This window comes from Octodon degus, unplaced genomic scaffold (assembly GCF_000260255.1).
Source record: "Octodon degus isolate 3935 unplaced genomic scaffold, OctDeg1.0 scaffold00086, whole genome shotgun sequence".
In the NCBI taxonomy this organism is placed as follows: domain Eukaryota; kingdom Metazoa; phylum Chordata; class Mammalia; order Rodentia; family Octodontidae; genus Octodon; species Octodon degus.
In genome coordinates this window covers 3,256,464-3,280,787 of record NW_004524662.1, presented here as the reverse complement: position 1 = coordinate 3,280,787, position 24,324 = coordinate 3,256,464, and the positions used below count along the sequence as shown (strand labels likewise).

At 38.1% G+C, this 24,324-nt stretch overlaps 1 pseudogene; it reads left to right on the top strand.

The window, feature by feature from the left end:
* The first annotated feature begins 23,134 nt into the window (after positions 1-23,134).
* On the top strand, positions 23,135-23,973 carry LOC105742957 (annotated as a pseudogene).
* The last annotated feature ends 351 nt before the right edge of the window (positions 23,974-24,324 follow it).

The window sequence follows — 24,324 nt, the reverse complement described above, 5'->3', positions numbered from 1 at the left end:
ATTACCTTTCATTTAATTAAACAAACATCTATGCACCCACCTCCATTGCAGCCTACTTTATTGTGTACGCAAAAAAAAAAAAAAAAAAAAAAAAAAAAATAAAAAAAAAAAAAAAGCAAAAAAAAAAAAAAAAAAAAAAATCTCCCAGTGATGGAGGGGGCCTGCAGGAGAGACTGTACGAAGTCCCCAAATGATCACAACTGTGCAATTGTCCTGGGTGCACTTCTTTGATAGGCTGCCATTTGTTCCCACTCACCTAGAGAGCTTGTGGATAGCCTGAGAGGTTTGTGTGCGTGTGTGCGTTTTAACAAATTTTCAAAAGTTGCCATGGGGAGAGAATAGCGAGAAAGCCCTTCAAAAAAGAAAATTATTTTCACAGCATCATCACCAGAAAAACACCCCTGCCATGGATATCTCTGAAGGTCGACTGCAATCTGAACTAATTGGGGAGGGAAGGGGAGAGCTTTCAGTTTTGCTCACCTTTTATAATGGGCCTCCGAGAAGTGATCTGTAGCCAAACGCTTCCTGCAATGAGTGGTTTGGGCACTTTCTAAGCAAAAAGGAACTCTCCTCCAGCTTCTTCTTGTTCATGTCACAGGGAGAGGTCACCACCTGCCCTCTTCCGCTCGCCACTTCTGATTATTGGGTAGATTCTGCTCCAAAAATCATCTTTTGTTGTGAGAACATTAATCTTCTCCCCAGTGTTGAAATGCTTGATAAGAAGGAGGGGTGGAAGCAGGAAGTCTGATCTCAAAAGCCTCAAGATCGCAGCCAAAGAGTATTATTTATAGGCCTTGACTGAAAATCAACTTCAATCTGTACGAATGTACTACATTAAACCAATAACAGACAACAAGCTTGTGAATATTTGGCGTGATGATGAAATTGGCCAAAGCCCTTGTGCAGGGGGGAGGAAGGAGGCACAATCGGGGAAGCGCTGGTACTCCTCTTGGAGGATGTCTGTTGTGATTGCTAGCCGGTTTCCACAGCTCCTTGCCGAATATTATGCCATTAAACAGTATGAAAGAAAATCAAAATATATGTTTACTGGGTACTAAATAGTAAGTGGCCTTTCAAATGCCTTTAATGGCTAGGCTTTAAAGTCATCGTGGAGCACCCTCAGAAAGCTGGAGCAGCGAGTCTCACAGATTTCTGTTGCTGTAAACCACTATGAGAGGCTGAACAAATGCACTCTAAGACTTGAGAACACCCACAGCTCTGGACCCTTAAAGGCATAATCAGAAAGAAAACAGCCTTCTGCCTTGTTCATTACTTCATAGTTTTAATTGAAAAATGGGTGACGTCTGAGCCATATTTTATGAAAAATTGAATGACAGTCAGTGTCTGATTCCACATAATGGGTATGCTCCTTTGCACCATGATGCTATTATTATGAGAAAGTACTTGTGGTGTGAAAAAATATACAAATATAAACTAGAGCATTCATGAGCTAAGTACAGGTTTTGCAGTTTTTTCCTGTTTATTGTATTTTTACTATGTTAACTGTACTAGTACATTCTGGAGAAATAGTCAGGGATTAAAATAGGAAGTCCAGAAATAAATCAAAGACATAGACCGTAGTATCTGAAAAGGGTGCTTCAAACATCAGTGCATTATTTTGTAATTGGCTAAGCATTACTGGATAGCTGTCTGGGAAAATTTCCAACTGGATCCATATCTCACCTGCTCAAGGATAAACTCAAAATATTAACATTTTTAAAGAAATGCAAAGAAAAAAAATAATACCAGGACTATAAAAATGCATGGGAGAAATGTTTATAGCCTTAGGGTGAGCAAAGAAGACAAAAACAAGGAACCATAAAAAAAATTGGTAGATGACATAAAAATCAGAGCTTTAGCCTAGACAAAACTGCAGATTTGCAAAGTCAAAATACAAGTGAAAAATTGAGAAAAATATTTTCAATTCATCAAACAATAAAGAGGTAAATATCACAAACATTAATGCCCAGAGAGAAATCAAAACACATAACTAACATGAAATACATTTGGCTCTATAACATAGCAAAAGATATTTGACATCACCCATAACAGAAATACAAATGAAAACTATAAAATGTTACCATTGTTTTTGTTAGTTAAATTGGCAGATTTTCAGTAGTTGAATATTTGTTGGCAAATTTTGATGAAATAGATACCTTTTTACACTGCTGATGGCAGTGTAAATTGAAATATCCTCTACAGAGCAGAATTTAACAATTTTTGTTAAGATTAAAATGCAAATATATTCTCTAACTTAGAAGTTTCACTTCTGAGGTTTTAGCTTTCACTTTTGCATACAGAAGAAATGACAAATACATATGGTTATTTTTGTAAAAGCAGAGTATCAAGAAGAGTACAAATGTGTATCAATATGAATTAATGAATTACAGTGCACCTGTAAGCCACAGTACTAAGCTGTTGCACAAAGAAGGGGGAAAGGCCTCTATGTCCTGATATGAAAAGGCATCTGAGTACAGTGTAGAGTACAGAACAGTGTGAATATTTGTGCATGCAAGAGAAAGTCTAAGAATCTGTCATTGCTTAATATGTGTGTAGAAATTTGGAAAAATGAAGCAAAATAAAATCCTAACAACATTCTTTATGTATATAGGAGTAAGAAATTTGTAACAAGCTGGGTGTGGTGGCACACATCTGTAAGGTCAGCATTTTGGAGGCTGAAGCAGGAGGATAGAAAGTTCAAATCCAGCCTGGGAGACTTAGCAAGACCTTGTTTCAAAATTAAAAATTAAAAAGTACTGGAAGTGTATCTCAGTGTGAAGTTCAAGCTGTAGTACTGGCGCAGAGGCTGGGAGAGGGGAGACAGGTGGGCTTCAGGCCTGGGGAGGAAAGTTTTGATAATAAACTTTTTAAAAAAAATATTCAAACCATATTTTATCAGATGACATCAACTTAAACCTTTGTATCATTTTGATAAATAAAATAGTTACATAAAGTTAAATTATTCTGAAATTCAAAAATGTGACTACATTTGTAGTGAAGAAAAAAATGATACCAGAACTAAGTATATATCTACCAAGTTAATGATAGAAGATGATTTAAAGCAGTTTTCATAGGAACAACTGTTAGCTTGTTCCTTTTCTCTGATATCTTTCTTTATCATACATCTATGTTATATTACTATACTTTCTAGCCAGAAAATCATGAAAATTGAAGAATAAAGAAGGAATTATTTTTCGTTAGTTTTGAAAACCTTTTTTACCATTTGAAATAAAAAGCCTTTCCTCCTAGTCACTTTCAATCTAGAAGAAAATTATTTGTACATTCCCAAAGTAGAAATTGACCCTTATGCTATCTTACCAGCAAAAGAAAATGTGCCCAACTCTTAATTCTCCTCCAATCTCAACATCTAAGACAGCATCTTTAGGTTAAACAGAACATAAGGTTAAAGTAGTACAGCCTACAGAATCAGAGTTGATGCTACAATTGTATAGTTAAAAACCATATTTACTCCAAATTGCAAAATGGTAGGTATTGTATGTGATGTTTAAGTTGCAGCATTTGTTCTAGTAATAAATGTAATATTCAGCAGCATTTTTCATAGACTACTCAGTTCATCATTAGTGCCATTTTGCCTCTTTATAATAATGTGCACTTTCCTTAGAAAGAGCTTGGTTATTTCTTTGGTTGGGCCTATTTGCTCCTTTTTTATGTGAGATTTTTCAATACTATGAAATGATGCAGAGCAAAAAAGGTCCATCCACTTCACTTGTGTTGCCTCCTGCATTACCTAAACCACAACAGAACAATGACAGACAACAGAGCCTTTCTCCTCTCTAACAATTCAGTCACCATGACAACCAGCAGAAGAACGTTGGGCCAGAAAAAAGCATTGAGCTTGAGGGACTAGACTAATCAAAAAATGGAATAACATGGCAACAATTACACTGATGAGTGAGAGGGAAGCTACAGATGCATTCAGACACCTACGGCACCGCAGACTCCACGCATTCAGCATTTCGTGTTTAGTGTCTTGTGTTTTTGAGAGCAGGTAAATAGACAAGATCGAATTGTGTAACAGAATGTCAGGGCTCTAGTTAAATAGAAAATTCCTTTCCTTTAGCAGTACTACTTCAAACGCATTGAAGAGGGTTTAGGGGAGATGAGGTTTTGAAGTGAAATGTGTAATAGATACAATATGAGTGCCACAAGGCAACGTTATTTAGTTTTAAAAAAGTAAACTTGGGTGTGTACCCCTCCCCCCTTTTTTTCAAATATATAGGCGCAAATCAAGTGGGACTGCTGTCAGATTCATAACCAGCATGCTCATAAACCCAGCTTCATGTTGGGACTACACACGGTTCACTTCCGTTAGCAGGTTCCTGGGGTATATTGATAGCCGTAACCTTAGCTGTGCCGATTCTAACGACTGGAGGAAGTTAGGCTAAAAGGGTCACGGTGGTTCTGTAGTCAGATCACAGGAGTAGAGGGGCATTATTCTCACCTCTTACCTCTGTAACTGCCTCCATTTACTCCTCTCAAAATTTCTGCCCTCTTTCTGAGAAGGCTAGTACAATGTGTATGCATGCATCTTTTAAACGGCATTTATATTGATGTTCTTTCCTGATTGCGGACATAGGCAGTTGAATCATAAATAAGTGTTATGTACACTGACCTCTGCCTAGATCTCTCTGATTACATTTTTCTCACTGTAATATGTTGTGCCTTATTAATTTGGTGGAGGTGTTCAGTGAATCACATGATCTGATGTTGAGTAACAGGCTTTTCCAAGGCAGATTTATCCTTCCCTCTCCTGGATAGAAGAATTTTAATTAGAATTATTTTATTAAATGATAAAGAGCAAATGATAATGTCCCCTAAGGAAGTAAAAGATATAAATGCCACCATTCTGATAAAGAAATTACAGGTGAGGAGAAATGAGACCTAACTTTTTAAAATTGTCCAGTTCAGATAATGTGAGTCAGATCATCTGGCTCCAATTTGTAGATGTCGTTTTAGTTCTACCCCTTTTTCGGTTTTCCCTTGTTATTTGTTCTATAAATCAGTATACATAGTTTTTTTATTCTAGCTGTGTTGACTTTCTGTGATTTGATTTTGTTTTGACTTTCTGTGACTCAGTTTATCTGTCTATTAAATGGGATGCTTTTAACTTCATGGGATTATAAAATCATTATGACAGAGCAGCATAATGTCTAATTTTCAGAGAGCAAAAATGAGTTTGATTTGAGTCCAATAGTAAATGTTTATTGATGGTGACCTTTCTGTGTGAATGAATGGATGACTCTATTTTGATCTTAGTAGAAGCCTAAGTGCTTCTAGCTGGAAATCCTTCATTAGGAAAATGGTTCTAAATAGTTTTCCCTGATGTAATTTGCCTTGTCCTCAGATGACAGGAGAAGCCTGGTTAGAATGATGAGAACCACTTTTAAACTACTTATTCATAGCTCATTTAGTTATTTTAAAAAAAAAACTTTGAGGCAAGTCACAAAAGAAATGGAGTTTTGATAAAGCAGACTTGTAAGACAGCAAATAAAGTGACAACTGAAGAAAAATTTGTATCAAGAAATTCTATCAAAAAATAATACAGTTTGTGATTTAGAGCTTTCTAGCAGGGCTACAAGAAACCTTGTAGATTATAGAGGTCTTTCTTGACCAATCACAAAAGCCGTATTGGTCTTTAAGAGATGTAACCTTTTTCAGGCCCTCAGGTCCTTCAGCGGAACTTGCCATGGAAGTACTATTCAGGAGGTCACTTTCAGCAGGGTTGGGGACAGAACTGCCTGGAAGCCCACCTGTCCTCCTCCTCGGGCTGGCAAATGCACATGCTGAGCAGGGAGCAGAGAGGAATCATCCTTCTCCTCTCTGCCATCAGATGGAGGACAGGGAGGAAGGAAAGGGGGAAGGACACATCGTCCTGGGCCTGAAGAAATCCGAGTCTTGGAAAGTGAGTTTCAGCAGCTTATATGGAAATCACTATTAAGAAGAAGGCTTGAATTTGACTGAAGTATTTGTTTATACCAAAGACCTCCATGTTTTAAGGGCAGCTGATGATTGGCTACGGGACAAGGGGCTCATGAGTCACAGTGGGCCTCCTCCCTGAAGAAAACCAGAGGAGTTACCTTGAGATTCCATGTCAAATACAAAGAGAAAATAAGGCTTTTCTATGAGATTATTATGAAAAGGTGAGAAAACAGCTAACTCAGCTTTGTAGGAGATAAACAGCGATATCTTAAGTAGTCCCACACTTTACAAAAGCCAGATAGTATTTTAGACAATATAAGTGTGACCATTCTTTCTAGACAGTCTCTGATGTTTCACTTGACTGCAAAGAAAATCAGCTTATCAGTTTTAACACCCTTTTCTGAGTCGCCAGATAAAAAGCCCCAGCAATTGGAAGAAATTTATCTTTAAAATATTTCTATTATGCTTGGTGGCAGTGTTGTTGCCACTAAAGACTTCTCTAGTATGTAATTTTTTTCCCTATGGATGAAGAAGGAATCAAAAGGACTTTTCACTGTGCCTCAGGAGAACAATACCGGGCAGGCAAACACTGAGCCTGGCATTGCCTTAAGCTTGAAAATGCTTTAGGGAACCAGAGGCTCCGTGCACGTGCATGAAGGCGGGCGTCTTTATATTGTAGGAAACTCAGTACAGTATGACAATTTTGTCTGAGGTTCTCACACTGAGTTTGTGCCTGCTTCGTTCCCCCTCTTTCATTTCCCCGAGTGGACTCATGCATTCTGGAATATGTCTGAAGAGGAGAGATCCTCTGAGAGTTCAGATTAAGGGGAAAGCCTGTTGGTGCCTTTCACTCTCTCCCACCCACACTTCCTTTGCGTGGTGGTGAGGTGGGCCACTCATGAGGTGTCTTAGCTCCATAAAAGTAAGTTTTCTCACCCTACGTGTAAGTTGAGGTAATGTAAATTGGCATTTTTGGAGCATATTATTGGGGGACCTAAGCTGTAGGCTGGCAGTCACTTAGAAATCGGAACAACCAATCAGTAAAAAGTGGGGCTTGGGCAAAATATGATAAAGCCAGCATGTGAAGCCATTTGTGCGTAAAATTCGGAAAATCATGTTACTTCCTTTACACTTCCTGCCCCTCTTGACCAGAGTTCATCTTATGGTTTGTGAGTTTCCTGGGGTTAAGGGCATGGACCTGGGCATGCTAGGCACAGCTTGTCACATTTTAACTAGATATTCTTATAAGAATTATTTCAGTTCTCTAGCCTGAAAAATGTTGTCGATATAATGCAAATTCTAATGCCAATCGCCTAATTATGCTCTGAGGGTTAAATGAGACTGTGTTTTCAAAGCACTTAGCCCAGGGCCTAACAAGGTAAGTGCTTAGTAAATATAAAGTGGTAGGGCAGGCCAGGTAGCTCGGAGGATTAGAGCGCCTACTTAGGCAGACACAGGGACAGGGATAGGGTTAGATTCCCCAGCATATTGAGCTGGCCCTGCCCTGGGGGCACGCTGAGCCAGTAACAGACTGGCCATGATGATGCATGCCTGTAATCCCAGCGCTTGGGAAGCTGAACACAGGAGGACCACTACGAGTCTGATTTGCGTAGTGACACCCTGTAGACCCTGTACTAAGTACACATACACAAAGAAAAAAAAATGTATATATATATATATAATGGTATTATCATGTTTTTCATTCTAGCTATTGTTTTACACTGAGGGGCACCGGGGCTGTTTGCTTCCCCTAGAGTAGAAGTCTCTCTGCTTGTTTCCTGGCTTGCTTTGCCCCTTGGCCTATCAGAATTTTTGCTGTGACCTGAGGTGGCACTTGTCATTATTTTTCTGTTCACACTAAGGGACTCTGAGAATGAAATGGAGAATTGTCCTTGTACGCAGGAGCATATGTGTGACTTTACAGACTATTTATTAAATAAGCATATTAACATACAGAAATCAGCACCTTTTTCTGTAAAGAACAAAGAGACTTGACAAAATGTACAAGGACCATTATAAATATTAAAGTCATTTTCCTGAGGCCATTGTTGGCCTCTGCTGTGAGAGCAAGAGCAGTAGGAACTGAGAAAAGAGGACACTGGGGAAGGACTTGGAAGTTTCAGCACCTTTGATTTCTTTTTTTTTTAAATTTTATTTGCATTTATTTTATGCTTAATTTATTCCAGTGCTGTAAGTTTTTGTTTCTTCAGTTTCTTCTGGGATATTTTTTTCCTCTGTGCAACTTCTTCCTCTGGTTTAGGAACAATTTGTTCCTTTTCAGTAAGAATCATCTCACTATGGCAGGGGAAGCTCATGGATGGATTAATCTGGCCATGAGCTCTAAAACTATGGCGGTGCATCTTGGGTGCTTTGTTCACCTTGATATTTTCAATAACCAGAGAATTTACATCTAAACACTTAAGTTCAGCATTTAAGCATGTGCAGCAAAAATTCAGCACATTTTTGGGTCATCACCCTTTGCCCAGCCCCACTGTTTGCCCTGGGCGCACCTATCAACTCCACCATTGTAACACCAGAATGGCGCATATTGCCTCTTTAATGTGATATCCTTCTTTAATGTGCCCTTTTGAATATGCATGCCCTTGATGGCCCAGCACCTTTGATTTCTGAAGCTCACACAAAAGCAAACTACCACCTGTGCTCCAAGTCTCCTTTCTCCTTTAGATTGGAGATGACATGGTCTTACTCACCTTTGTCATTATAGTATGGATCATGATGCCTGGCATTTAACAATGTCTGTTAACTTTTGTGGGATGAGTGAATTCATGTAGAAGGAACTTCAAATTCCATTTACTTGTTTACTGGTTCCAAATTTACACTATATTTCAAAAAAGCAAACAAAGGCCCAGCCAAATAGTTCAGTGGATTAAACAGCCTGCAAGCAGGCTCAGCGGCCAGGGTTTGATCCCCGTGCCTGCTGTGCTGGTCCCACCCCAGGGGCGGTCGCTGAGGTGGCAATTGAGAATCCGCGTGGTGGTGGTGGCGCGCACCTGTAATCCCAATTCTTGGGAGACTGTAAACAGGCAGATCCCTACCAGACTGATCTAGTAGTGGGACCCTGAATGCTGTGTAGACCCTTCCCTAAAATACAAAAAACCCCCAAACCTAGAACAACATATGCCAAAGTGCAACACAGAGCAATGATTACTTTGAGGTGCTGGAATTTGGAGGTGATTCTTTTTTCTTTGGGCTCTTAGACTTTTGCGGATTGGTAATGTAACAGAAATTAATTCTACCTAGAAAAGTTTGACTTTATTTGTCAGATGAAAGACACTGGCATTTCTAGGTTAAGGAGCACCACGCTGTGTGCTGCAGCTTTGGAAAATTCAGCATGAGGATGGTTTGCAGCATTGCCCTTGCCCTATCATGCCAGTCACCACACAGACCATGGTTAATACCGCTATGTTGTTCAAATTACGTCATTTTTTCATGGAACTTCGAGAACTTGAGGACCTTGATTGTGTTCAGCCTTCCAATTAAGGGACGGTCATGACCAAACCCAATGGACAGGGAATCAGAGAGATTATGCCTTTGATCCAAGTCTTAAGTTTCTGTACTCTGGTCTTCTGCAATCTAACATACAATGTCTTAGCTCAGATAGCTTATTCCCTCCCAGCTCCATGCTAAATGCTCACCAATATAAGCAATCAGCATGAGTCAGGATGCCTAATTATGTTTAGTTTACAAGCAATGCCATTCTTGTTGCCTTGGAAAAATTTCATTCTTTCTCCTTTCCCTTTTTGGAACTATTCTGGTGACTGGTTGTTTACAACAACAATGTGCATACCTCTGACAATATTTGTAGTCTCCAAGCTATGCTGCTTCCAAAAGGTCTGTGATATTGCTAAGAAAATTATGACGCCGAAAAACAAGTTCAGCCAATTCTTCCTTCTGAGACTCCACAGATATTTTGAAAACAATGCATAATAGTTCATAGTGCTTTCATTTGAGTTGAATGAGGAAGACAGTTATGTATCCCAGTGCAAGTTCAAGGGCAGGTGGTTGGATACTTGTTTTTCTAGGTATCACAGACTTCCCAGGCATTATGAGCTCCCTCCACCAGCTCCAGGTCACCAAAAGACTTTTTTCTGAGGAGATCTAATTCTTGGGAAGATAACACCTTGGCTTAGGAAGAAGTAAGGTGAGTTAGTCTTGAATAGATTGTATGTCACTTTTCAATGATTGGTGAGAACATGAACTAGATTCTCATAAACATAGTTTATAACTTGGCACTAAATTAGGTGATTAGAGATAAATCAATCAAATTTAGTTAATATCCACTGATACATTAGCTAACAAGTACTTCATTTTTCCAAAGACATGTGCTTTGGTTAGTTATCATGTCTCTGTTTCTAAGAGCCCCTCAAAGAATATAGCTAATGGTGGGGACATGAGACCCTGAATATATCTTTAATCTGAAGGCACATTTGGGAGGGATGTGTCATATCCCATCCAGAAGGAACTATCTAATACAGCTCCTTACCTAACATCAGAAAATCACTTTTTCTTGATCAGAAAATTTGGGACACTGCTGAATTACATGACATTACAGTCCAAGTTCTCATATGTCCTGAGTCTTAATTGACCTTGGAAGGCTAGGGCCAAAATGTTGGCTTTCCTTGCAGCCCTCCTTTTCATCTAATTTTGGTCTGCAAACTTAGGTTGTTAACCATCCAGAAGACAAGCTTATTGTTATTACCATACAACTTAGGCTGTTAAGCTTAACATCACTATCTGTCTGCATATCAAACATCTTAGGCATAATATGGAACAGGTATTTTTCATCAAGTATTGATATGTTGAACTTTAAGTCCCTACAGAATATGATAAAAAACATTTAAAAATTAGAATGTATTTTAAAAATAGGCATAAAGAATTATATACTTCTTATGTTTACACATAAGTCCAAAGAGGAAAGTGATCGATGATGTAGAGTGTGCCTAAGGAGAGTTACATGGAGAGAAAACATTCTCTCAGGCTTTCACAGAGAGCACACTGGCCAAGCAATGGCCGTGACTCATCCACATGGCTGGCACTGACAAAGGTTCTACAATCTGAGGTACAGGATCTCAGGATAAATCCTGAGGGGATTTGACTGACCTTATCAGACCCAAAAGCTACAACTCTTGGTGCATAGGTCCTGCTTTACATTGGTCTTAACCATTCAGCAGAAAAGTATAGAAACGAAATATAAGAAGTAAAGCCATGCTGTTATGTTGAGCTGTAGGGGACTCAGGTCAATAATTTCTGACATTGCCAGTGAAGCGAAAAACTCAATACTATTATGGGCTACTGGACTCTTTTAGAATATTTTGCTGAGTTTACATACCTATAATATTCAAATAACGGAACTTAACAAAAAAAGGGGATACAGATGAATGTCCATTTTGTATCTGTGTATTCGAAGTGGTTAGGATAGATATATAGTTACATTTTCTTAATGAATAGAGTGATTTGTTCTAATGGTGTTTATAGATAGGATATCATGTCCGCATCTTGTACAGCAATTAACCACTGGGAGGAATATATGCAATGTGTTAATTATTGAAACTGTCCTACCAATTTGATTTGAAACTGTCTCATTGCTATTCGTTTGTCAATAAAATTATGGAAAAAATAAAAAATTTTAAAAAAGAAAATCACTTTTTCAGGGAAGTTTTCAGAAAGTTGAGACAAGCTCCTACTCGCTTTAACTCTAGCCAAATTTAATACACTTTGGAAATCTGGCTCTCTGTTTCTGTTTCTGTTTCTGTTTCTGTCTCTGTCTCTGTCTCTGTCTCTGTCTCTGTCTCTGTCTCTGTCTGTCTGTCTGTCTCTCTCCTTATATAGTGTTAGAGGTTTTAATGGTTTAAATGGTAATACCCCAAAGATATGTTCCCTTAGAACCTCAGAATGTGACCTAATTTACAATGAGGTACTTTGCAAACTAAGATATAAATCCTGAGCAAAGCACTTTGGATTATTCGTGTAGACCTCAAACCATTGACAAGTGTCTTTATAAGGCCAATAAATAAATAAATAAATAAATAAATGAGAAATACAGAGGAGAACATCATATGAAGACTGGAGACCGAAGGGGTAGGGGGAAGGAGAAAGGGAGAGAAAACAGGGGAGAAGAGGAGAGGAGAGCTGCCTTCATGCTACCACAAGCCAAAGAACACTTCTGCCACAGAGGCTGGACAGGGCAGAGTGGGGAGTTCAAATTTCTCCTAGAAACTTCAGGGGGAAAAAGCTTTGCTCATACCCTGGTTTTGGCCTTCTGCCTTTTAGAACTGTGAGAGGATGCATTTGTATTGGGTTACAACATACAGTTTGTGGTTATTTGCTACAGTGTCTTCAAGGAAACCAATAAAGGTATGTTTTTTGAGGTTTATATCTCCAAAGAGTGAGATAATATTTGGTGGAGGTGGGGTATTGTTGCCTAGCATCATTTTCTGAGAAGTCTGGATGTGGCCGGCTGTTGGGATTATATTATCTACCAACACCCAGTGGGACACCAGGGATGTTTATACTCACTCCAAAGGGCCTACAGCCCACTACGCAGCTAGTGGATTTTGTTCAAAACCTGATTATGAACGCAACAAATTCATTAAGAATTTTTGAATAAATAAATTATCCCAACACCCTGTTCACTGGGCATTCACCTTTTTCAATAACTTGAGAGAAAGAACACCAAAGGTATGAACAATAATTAACTTCTGATTGCAAGGCAAAGCCAAAAGGTCCTGTTTTGTTATCAGTTCTCCAAATCTCTGAGAGATCAAACATTTGATTAAACATATTTCAGCAACAGAAACTACTGAAACGGCTTTGAACTATTTTAGTCACATAGCTGTATATTTACCTTCTACCTAATGAAATAGTATCCTGTGCTTTGCTCATTTGTTTATGTGCTTGAAGGAGTTAGGCATCCGCATGTATTCATTTCATCCTTTCTTAAACATCAAGGAAATGATTCAATTCAAGAAGTATTTGGCCAGTACCTACTATGTGCTCTGTATACTATTAGAGTTGGGTGAGTTAGAGCAAAAAAATAAGGAACAAGGCCTGGCCAAATAGCTCAGCGGATTAAAGCACCTGCAAGCAGGCTCGGGGCCAGGGGTTCAATCCCCGGGCCTGCCTGTGCTGGCCCCACCACCTGGGTGTGCTGAGATGGCAATTGAGACTGGACGTGGTGGCACATGCCTGTAATCCCAGCTCTTGGGAGGCTGTAAACAGGCAGATCACTATGAATCTGATCTACGAGTGAGACCCTGAATACCCTGTAGATCCTTCCCTAAAGAAAAAAAAAAAAAAAAAAAAACACGAAAGAAAGAGTATAAGGAACAACTCCAAACACTTCTAGGTTTATCAAAGAGGGGCAACATCACAGTAGTGCTTGTGGCAAAGACACCTGCACCACCACTTGGAGAGCTTACCCCTCAACTGTCACTATTCCCTGATGGTCTCCTCTTTTCTCTGGAAGTTCCTGGTGTTCCCCGCCCCCTCACCAGGACTCTGCCTCCTCTATCAGCCTTTAAGTGGACCAGAACCACAAGGTTCAGATAGAGGACTCTTTTATTTTTCTTTTCTTCTCCCTTTATTTCTCTCCTTGGGCAACCAAATCCATGTTTCTTTTCTTTTTCAATAATTAAAAAAAATTTTTTACTGATTTATTTGGTACATGGTCTCACTGTGCAGCTCAGACTCATAGTGATCCCCCATCTCAGCCTCCCCATCGCTGGGATTGCAGGCATGTACCACCATGCCTGGTTTCAGTACTGGCAAGGCGTACTGGGGACCCAGGGCGAGCACAGTGTGCAGAACTGGGAATTGAACTGGGTCCTTGTGCTTACCAGGCAGGCACTTAGGCTGCCAAGATATCTCTCCAGTTTCCATATTTGTTTTTTAGCCAAGTTCCAACAAACAAAATATTCTTCTGTCTAAAGCATTTCCCTGAACTCTGAATTACTGTTTGCAACTACTGTGATGTGCTTTGATGTCTCACACTTACTCGGTAAACGAAACTCATACTTTCTGACCACTTGTCTCAAATCTGACTACCTTTCACTCTTCTTTCCTCAAGAAAAACAGAAGCAAAGGAGATTGTCTTTCCTATTTTCCTCTCTCATGCCATTATCATTATGCCATCATGTGGTTTTGTCAATTTGACCTTGTAGATTTTTCTCAAGATCATTTGCTTCTCTACATTTCCACTGCCAGCCATGTGGTCTACTGGGTATTGTAATGTGACATGGGGATGGGTTTGCCTTATCTTTGCTGTGTATCTTTTATTGATCAGAAGCAAGTCATCCCGAAGATGAGACTACACAGGCACAAAACCAAGAAGCCTCAATCATGGAACCTCTGCAAATTCTACCTCCCATAAGTATCAAATTCAATTTAATTCTTCAAGAATGCTTTCCCTGACACAAAAATTGGGTCTCATCCCATCTTTCAAGCTCATATATAGCACCATATATCTATTTTTTCATGATATTTATTTCAATTACAATTTTAAACAAGTATTTATGACGGTCTGATTAATATCTATCTCCTCTATTTGTCATTCCTTGGGTTATTTTGCTTGCCATTTTACTTCTGCAGAATCTCAAAACTATTTTTTGCATAAATTGACAGAAAAGCCACGGAAGCTATATTTTATTACTTTGTCTATAAAGTCTCACTTCTTTATCGCATAAAGGCTACTTAATGGTTCACCTCTCAGCCTACTGCAGGAATACGGTTCATAAGAGGGCAATGCAAATTTCATTGTGAAAAAGAGAAAGTCAGCTCTTATCTATCATCATGCAAACAGACAAATAATGGTTTCTCAAAATCCCAGCAATAATATGCTTTCCATACTGACAATAAATGGTAGAAATTGGGGATGGGATGATAACCTGCAACTTTTATTGCTGAATAAAAACTGTAGTAGCTGATTTATCTTTATTTTGTTTTCTTGGATTCCACATGGTGAGAGGATATGTGCTAAACCATCACTTACTAGTCAGCATGACTGTGTCTCAAAAGAGAATTATAACCTGCTCTTTGAGTTTTAGAAACAAACAAGTCAAAGGACCTTAGCTAAGCCATTGACAAATTGGTATGACTGTCTCAAATGAGAATTATGTCCTCATGTGTAATCACTTTAGGAAACAAACATTTGTTAATTGTGAGGTCCCTGGATTAGTTTTCATTTCTCTGAAAAAAGAAGGCTACATTTGGAGGCCTAGTATCATGGACTCTTCTATTCAACTTTGTGAAGGTGATTACCACTCCCACCTCTATCAACATCCCTGGAAATTATGGAGTATTGATTTGTTCCAGGCTGGTACCAAACACTGTCTATGTGTTTGCACTTTGACTTATTACAGTCCTTATAATACTTGCCCTATGCCAGCTGTTCTCATACTTTAGCAAGCATTAGATTCACTTGGGCAGCTATTAAACATCCTGCTGCTCCTCACGCATTTCTGACTTAATAAATTTGGCATGGGGCCTGAGGATGTCTAAGTCTAACAGGTTCCTAGAAGATAATATGCTGCTGCTAGTCTGTTAAGAACAGTTCAGAACTACAGCTCTGTGAGGTAAGCATTCTTTATTTAAGTGACACAGAAACTAAGAGGTAAGTTAAGTAAGATCATATGATGAGAAAGTGGGATAGCCAGGACTTAAATTTAAGTTATCTGACTCCAAACCATTAAGCAACACTAACAGAACTAAAATTCTTTCATGAACATTGGCATCAAGCAGTCTTCATATAATTCAAAAATGTTCTAAGTCACCTTGGTTTATTTCAGTAAACCATTTATGTAGCCACACTTTGAGTAGCCACTTCATTAAGTTTCAGTGTATTAAAATGTGAAAGGGTTTAAAAGACTTTAAGATGATAGCCTAAAATCTTGATCATAAAATAGAAATTCAAAAGATAGTTGAACAAGTTGACTATGGAAGAAAATCTCCAATAGAAAATGAAAACAAATTGGGTATGATCAGACCAAAGTCAAATCAAATCCTTTTCTCGATGCATCTGGGGATAACATGAGCACAGGGGAAAACTCAGACTCTTACTTGAGAACTTGAAGTTGTAAAGTGACAGAAATTGGTGCTCACAAGTAATTTTCAGGTCAGACTTGAATAACACTTGGCCTGTGCTGTCCACATTCAACAATTAGAGGTGAAATCTCTCTCCACGTGGGCTCATCGCCATTGTTCTTTGCTAGACATCAGCTCTGATATTAATTTTATCAAAGGACTGGTTTTCCAGCTTGCTTGACTAACAACCAAGCAAACATTACATTTACGTTTCTTCAGTGTGTTGTATGATTCTCCCCAACTTCAGGGGCATATTCTCCACTTGTCAAGATGTCCCTTTTTCTTTGTTTCTACCTTCACTTTTCATTATTCCTTAATGACATGTTTATTCCAGTAAGCAACACTGCTCTTCCTGAGTCTTAACTATCTTTCTCCTGTTTCCTTTTTCTTTCCCCTCACCAATTACTATAATTCTCTGCCCTCAAACTCAATTCACCACACATTTCTTCCTGTCAATGTTTCATAATTGCTTTATCTTCATTCTGAGGGTGAGGTTAAGGGGAACTTTTCCAGGAGATAGAATTAGAGTCTGTAACATTCTGTACCAGAGATCCTTTGGGCAAATACTAAATGAAAGAAAGAGTTCATTTCCAGAAGTTTTGTTTAGAGTTGGGGCAGAATCATTATATTTTCAATAGGCAGAGACTACACAAGTAATCAGACTATACACAAGTCATCAAAATCAAATAGAAAAGCTTTCCAAATTCATCCAACTTAGGAGTTTGGTGATTTTGAGTAATATCATTATTTCTGTGTTTCTCTCAGCTATAAAAAAGTTATTAGCATTGGTACATTAACAAACCTGTTAATCAAATTAGAAGTTCCTTGAAGAATACTAACATTATATATACAGACCCTGACACATTATATATGGTATTGTCTATTAGAATGGTTACAAAAACAACTCAAAGCTCAATTAGAAATTGGTTATATACATTAAAATTGGCATAAATTTAAGATATAGAAAATGAAATGTAACTGAATTCTACATTTTGCTCAATATAAATGATGTTTACTGTGATTGTAAAGGCAAGCCATCATGGTGTTATAGTGTTAAGCAGTGCTAGAAAATTTCAGCTCCTTTGTTTACCAATCTTGTTCTCTGTCAAAATAGTTGGCTCATTCACTCTCCTGAAAGCAGCAGGTAGGTCAGGGTGCCGGGGCTTTGGTGAGTTTTTCTTGCACAAAAGGCACAACCACAAAGGTTATGGCAGAATGACTTAGGAGTCAGAGCCAAGATGTCCTCAGCCTTTTGAGGATGAAAATCAGCTACTGAAAGATAACTAGACAATCTTTCAAACATTTTCTGTGTTCCTTTCTTTGTTTTGTTTTGTTTTGTGTTCCCTTCTCCCTGCTTATTTTTTGTTTTGTTTTGTTTTGTGTTCCCCTCTCCCTGCTTATTTTACCTTTCCACTTTTGCTTCACTATTCTTGCACCATGCTGACACATTTGGAAGTGTCTTACCTCATCCCGTCTCAGCTAGAGGAGCTTTCTTATCATTAACACTTCCCTTTCCTAGAGCTCACCATATAACTCACTTGAAAGACAGTTTTCCTTGGCTTGAGTGGGCTACCCTGAGGGAAGAAAGCAAAAGAACTTGGGGTGACAGAAATTGAAGGGCCATCTGAGGGACAAATGTGCTGTGTGGTATGGGTCATGTCACTTTCCCTTCCTGGCCACCAAGCCATGGGGAAAGCAATAGTGTAAGGTCTCCCAAGTGACCTATACCATTTGTATAGAGTCAAATAAGCAACGATAGAGAATAAAAGAGTGGTATCACTAGGGCTGGCATAGAGGGAGGAATGTGAAAATGTAGGTCAAAGGCTACAAAAAAACAGATGCAGGTGAAAAGATAAGATATATGAAAGTGCAAAAATCTAATATATAGTATGAGGACTATAATTAAGGGTAATACACTGCAGTCAAGATTCTGCCAAATAGGTACTGTAGATCGGCACATGCACAAAATAGGTGAATATGAGGGATGATGGGTACGTTAATGGCTTCACTGTAGAACCACTTCATTCCTTTGTATCTCATAACCTCATCTTGCATCTAGTTCCTTAAATATTGGCAATCAAATTTATTATTTTTAAAAGATCCATGATAAATTGTATTACCAATGTATAAGTAAAATGAAATATGGAGGCAGTATATTTCATTTTTCATATGTACACTCTTATTTACAAGTGTTTGTTTGCAATACACAATAGTTATGTTCCTTTTGGGGACCTGGTACATGTATGGAAGAAATCATAATCATTTCTCTCCCTTTACTCCTTCTTCCCTGTTTCTCCAATTTATTTCCCCATCTCCAAAAGGGCTTTCTGATTTCCTACCATTTCTCCTGTTTGATTAATTAATTAATTAATGGAAAGTAGAGAAATTAATTATATGACTGAATAAATGTAGATGGCAAGTAAATGGGTGTCTACTATAAAATCCTTTAAACTTTGCTTTACATTAATTTTTAATAATGCAATGCACAAGAAAACCATCATTGAGATAGTTTTACACTATTTGTCAGCAATCTTTGTCATTTTGGAATAGCTTAGTTCTTCTGGCTATGGAATAAAACCAAAATTATCGTAGAGCTCATGGTAGCTTTTGCTGTTGTATTTCTCAAACACTTGGCCTTGTTTGGCTGCTGTGTAAAATAATTTTTATGGAAATGATGCTTTTCTTCCATTGAGCATATATCAGCAGAGAGCATTAGTCTTGGAGTAGAGGGAAGCAACATTAGACTTCTTCCATTGTACTGACAGACATTGTCCTATATTCCCTGCCACATTAATTATAAATTAATTTATCTGTTTAAGATATTGTATTTCTGTGACTTTTTTACTTATATAGTAGAAAAATTTCCAAAAGTAGTGAATAGATCTTGAAGGATAAGATCACTGAACATTAAAAAGAGAGGAGAATACAATAAAAAAGGACAATGTCTAGTTTCATTTCATATCTCTCAGAGTTCCTAGCAGAGTAAATGCTGGGTGTTTAGTCTACACTGCAAAAGCTCAAAGGTCAAGTTCTTAAACACACTAGAGAGAAATCACCTTGATTATAAATAAACTGTTATTGTAGTTGGTGATCAAATTTCAGTGTAAAGAGTTCTTGGCTGATGAGAAAATTTAGAGGTTATGCCATGATTTGTGGCCCTTCTAGGAGAAATGAGACATTGTATACAAAATCAAACATTGTGTTTGCTTAAATTTCTAAAATAAATCCATACAAATAAGTCAAAGTGATATGACTGGTAGATCTAGGTGTTGCATTTCTTGGCAAACTTTTGGATGCCCCTTCATGAAATGGTATTTAAAGCATACAGCATTTCCTTTTTAATATTGTCAAAGAAGATAGATTTGATTTTTGAAACAAGAAATTCATAGAAACCAGCCTCACTGAATGGGACTGGCTTTGTAAAAGGGTTCAGATATAAACTTACCCTGATATTTGAAATATAGATTTATTCTCAAAATTGTGAAAAAAAGAAATTTCAAATGCAATAAAATCTTGGTGTACAAGCATAATTCATTTCAGAAAACTTGCAATCCAAAGCACTTGTATATGAAAGTGAATTCCCCATAAGAAATAATGGAAAACCAGATGTAGTGGTACATGCCTATAATCCCAGCACTAAGAATGAGGCAGGAATATCACTATGAGTTCAAGGACAGTTTGGACTACACAATAAACTCAAAGCTGGCCTGACTACATAGAGAGACCCTGTCTTAAAAAAAAATCAAGAAAAAAAAAATAATGGAAACTCAGATGATCCATGTCACAACTCACAAATATTCATATAAAATAATTACAATAGTATAATATAAAATAATGAAGAAAATACAAAATATAAAGAAAAGCTAACAAATTAACCCTCATTTACCTTTGAAAACTTTTGTTGCTGGTGTAAGAGAGGCTAGAGAGAAGAGGGTTATTGTATAGGACAATTTTCACTGTCACTAATGGAATCATTGTTGTCAACTGGTTTAATGGAATCTTTTTCTTTTTGTGCAGCTTTAACAAAGAACCTATTCAATGACATTTGCTTTTGCTTCCTTTGGAGGATTTTGCAGAAATGTGACATTGCATTGTTAAACAGATTCTCCACTTGCACAGCTACAACCTTATTTGGGTAGTGCTTTTCTACAAAATTTTGCAATTTCCCATATTTTACACACCCCCCTAATCTCATTGGAATTGAAGGATTCCTTTGTCTTTTCCTCTTCTTCCTTCTCTGCAGAAGGGATCTCTTCCATAATCCCCCGCAGTCGGGAGATGATTACACTCAGTGCCACAGAGAGAGACAGAGGGAGAGAGTAAGAGAGAACCACTGGCTCAGTTGTAATCATGTGATGTTCTGTGTCACATGCTACTCATATTGCAAGACAGCACTAGTAAAATCTATTAGAAATGTTTGGTTGTTTTCAAGAGCAAGCTATTCACATTCCAAGGTTTTACTGTATATCTTCAATATGACTGGCATATGTGTAAAATCTACCATAGTGACTACTTTGAAGGACAAAACTTGGGGGAAAATACAGTCACATCTAGAAGCATAAGCACAGTTCCTAGTGCTTTGTGCAGGGAAGCTTGAAAGCAAAGTGGGGTGTGTGATGAGTCACAAGCAGCACCTTGAAAATATAAGAGGGGGTGAGATAATGTGGGTGGGAACAGACAGAACTTGTATTCTGTGGGTGATAAGTTGGGTAACAAATGAATAGGAAAAAACATGAGCATCAAACTTCACAGATTTTCTCCTGCTTCCAAGACACTCCATTGTTATGAAACAAAATGTTTCAGGGTCTATTTGCTTTAGGTATTGGTACTTATCTTTATTCCGATTTTTGGTTTATCTAAGTTTCTTCTTCATTATTGACTGCCTCTAATTTTACTCTTCAGACACAGAAATTTATGTAGTGCCTTTCATTTAAGTGACAAATCAGCAGCTTCTATTTTCTGAACAATGATGCCATCCTAGATACCTTAAAATATCACTATCACCTCCCATTTACCACCACACCATTTTATAACCTGTGAAACACGCTTCAATCCTCCATATTTTCTAATTTAAAGGATCGGTATTCAAAGCTTCAACATTTAGAAGAGTTTTACTGGATGAATTCCAAAAGAACCTGCTGTATTTTAGTCATCCTGTCCTAGGGAATTCTCTTCTTCACCGATTCTCCTTCTTTGAAGATGTTGTTCCTTGTACAGAGACCAACACTCAGTAAGTGTCCAAGACACAATGGCATAAATGAAAAAATGAAGAAATTATCACTAAATGCTCCAAAAGTTTGCAGGAGTGTTTTAATCCCCACACTTTCTAGAAGCATGGAAATAAGCAACTTTCTAAAGTCCCTTTAGTTGCCAGACCTTGAACATTTAGAAACATACATTCGGAGCACTTCCGAAAGAATGATACTATAGTCTGTCATCAGTGTCATGGGAGTTAGAGAAGGATGGTATGTGTAAAGGTGAGTGTCTGTATTCCACCCACCACCAACAAACTGGTTTCTTCTATTACTACAATATTTGGCATAAATTCTTTTAATATCAAGACTTGAGACACAACTCCAAAGTATCCATATTTCATGGAGAACTGAGATGTTTTGTCATAAGTGTAATTACAACTCATAAATAATTTCAAGTCATGGATTATTTAATGATAGAAGAAAGGCAATCTTGAATAGAACCTCAAGTTATGGATAAGAAAACTCAGGTCCAAAAAAGGGAAAAATGTGCTCTCAAAATTGTATAGAAGGCCAATGTCAAAGGAGAAACTAGACTCTCGGGCACCTGTCTCCTATCTGGTCGTCTATGAGCAGCTCATCAATTACAGGGAAGAGCATCTTAGGAACAGTCAGTTTGAGGAAGATTTAAGAGAAGCAGAAACATCATAGGCTGTTTCCTTCCCAGAGAAGAGGGGCTCCATAACTCAAGTGTTTGGGAGAAAAAGAAACTGATAAAAACAATCACCAGAAATATTCTTTCTTTTAAATTGTGAGCAAAGGACATTAAACATGAGCAATGTCGTTGGGAACCACACATACACAAAGTTGTGTGGTGTTTATTCATTTACTTGGTATCGTTTGGAACTAAGAATTCTCTTAATATTAAGTACCCCTTAGAAAAGTCTTACATTAAATCTATTTCAGTTGCTAACTTGCCAAGGAACAAGGATATGGTCTTAATAAACACATAAGAATTTGGAATACAATTTGGAAAAAAAATGTGAACAATAGCTATCAGCATGAGGCAAGAAATTGATTTCCTAATATGAGTTTCCAAAGATGACTTTTTAAAATTCACTTTCATTTGTATGAAATTTAAATTTAAAAATAAATTTCCTTGTAGGTAAACATTATTTTCATTTTCATTTCTGTAATAAAGTATTATAGCTGACCAGTTGGTGGAGCAATTACATTTCCATAGCTCTTAATGGCTATTTTCCTTAGGTATTAGTAACTTAGAGCTGAGAATGAGATCATCATTAGTATTCTAAGGAACAGACAAGTTGATCACAAACTTTCACAAGAAATGACACAGACAAAATCATTTTAACAACATCCAGTTCACTGAAGACAACTTGTAATTAAATTAAAGTGGTAATTCCACTTATGACAGGAAGAGAGTCTCCTCTTAACTCACCTCAAAGAGGCAGGCTCCATCCTAGGAAAGCCAAACAGTAGTCTGGATGAGTAAGGAAACACAAAAGGTCAGCCCTTGGGCCCTAGCTCCTGATGCATGAAGTTAAGGTAATTATAATTATTAATGGCAAGCCACATTCCGTTTCATGAGACCATACAGTACAAGTTTCAATGTAATTCTTAGTGCCTTTGATTTAAGCAGCTGTCTTAGAGAGACATCCTGTAGGAAAACAGTTGCTCAATCCGTATTTTCTCCAAGATAAAGGTTAGCTACATTTTTCAATCCATCTTTAAGTCCCTTAAATCACTGTGGCTATTTACAAGTACTTAAGAAGTGTAACTTTCGATTAATTACTTTTTGCACTGTGAGAGAGACTTGGTCTGAGCCAGGAGGCCTGTTGTTCTTCCTGAATTATGTTAGAGGAAAACAATGGGGCCTTTGAAGACGGCAATTTGGAAAAAATGGAAGAGGAAGTAAGGCTTAAGAAGAGAAAAAGACGAGAAATGTGGACAAAGATCCTGTGAAGGAAGATGTAGAAAAAGCTAAGAAGAGGTGAAGCCACCCTTCACCTGAGAAGCTGTCACCAAATTTCCTCAAACTGACAAAACAGATGAACGCTATCATTGATTCTGTGATCAACTACAAAGATAGTTCAGGGTGGCAGATAAGTGAAGTCTTTATTCATTTACCTTCCGGGAAAGAGTTACCAGAATACTATGAATTAATTAGGAAGCCAGTGGATTTAAATAAATAAATAAAGGAAAGAGTTCGTAATCATAAGTACCGGAGCCTGAGTGACCTGGAGAAAGATATCGTGCTTCTGTGTCACAATGCTCAGACGTTCAACTTGGAGGGATCCCAGATCTACGCAAAGACTCCATCATCTTACAGTCAGTGTTTAACAGTGCGAGGCAGAAAACTGCCAAAGAGGAAGAAAGTGAAGAGGAAAGCAATGAGGAAGAGGAAGAGTAAGAGGACGATGAAGAGGAGTCTGAGTCTGAGGCAAAATCTGTTAAGGTGAAAATCAAGCTCAATAAGAGAGATGAGACAGGCCGGGACAAAGGAAAAGGCAAGAAAAGGACAAATTGAGGAAAAGAAAGGCCACTTATTTATTTAGGTGGAACCAGGGATTGAACTCAGATCCTTCCATTTCCCAGAGAAACACTTTTTCCACTGAGCCAGCTTCCTGGCTTTCTTGGGGTAAGCGATTTTGACAGCAATGAAGATCGGGATGAAAACAACCAGTCAGAAGCAAGTGGGAGAGATGATGAGCGATCCCCGTGAAACTGAATAATTTTCCTCCCCTCTCGCATTTCTGTCCAGTGGCTTCACGTGTCCTGTGGGCACTGGGTTCTTTCTGTGTCCTCCTCCTCCTCTTCTTATAAACTAGCTTTAGAATAGTGCCAGACAAACATGAAGTTTGTAACATATTGTAACCAAATGGGCCTCAAAAATCCAAAGATTAGGGGCCGGGGAGATGGCTCAGTAGAATAAGCGTTTGCCTGCCCAGCATAAGGGCCTGAGTTCAACCCCCAGTTCCGCCTCCCACCAAAAAGAAAGAAAATTGAAAGATTAAAACAAAAGCTTTTGATAAAAGACGTGGGTGGATAGTATATTTCTATTGGGTGGGTCTAA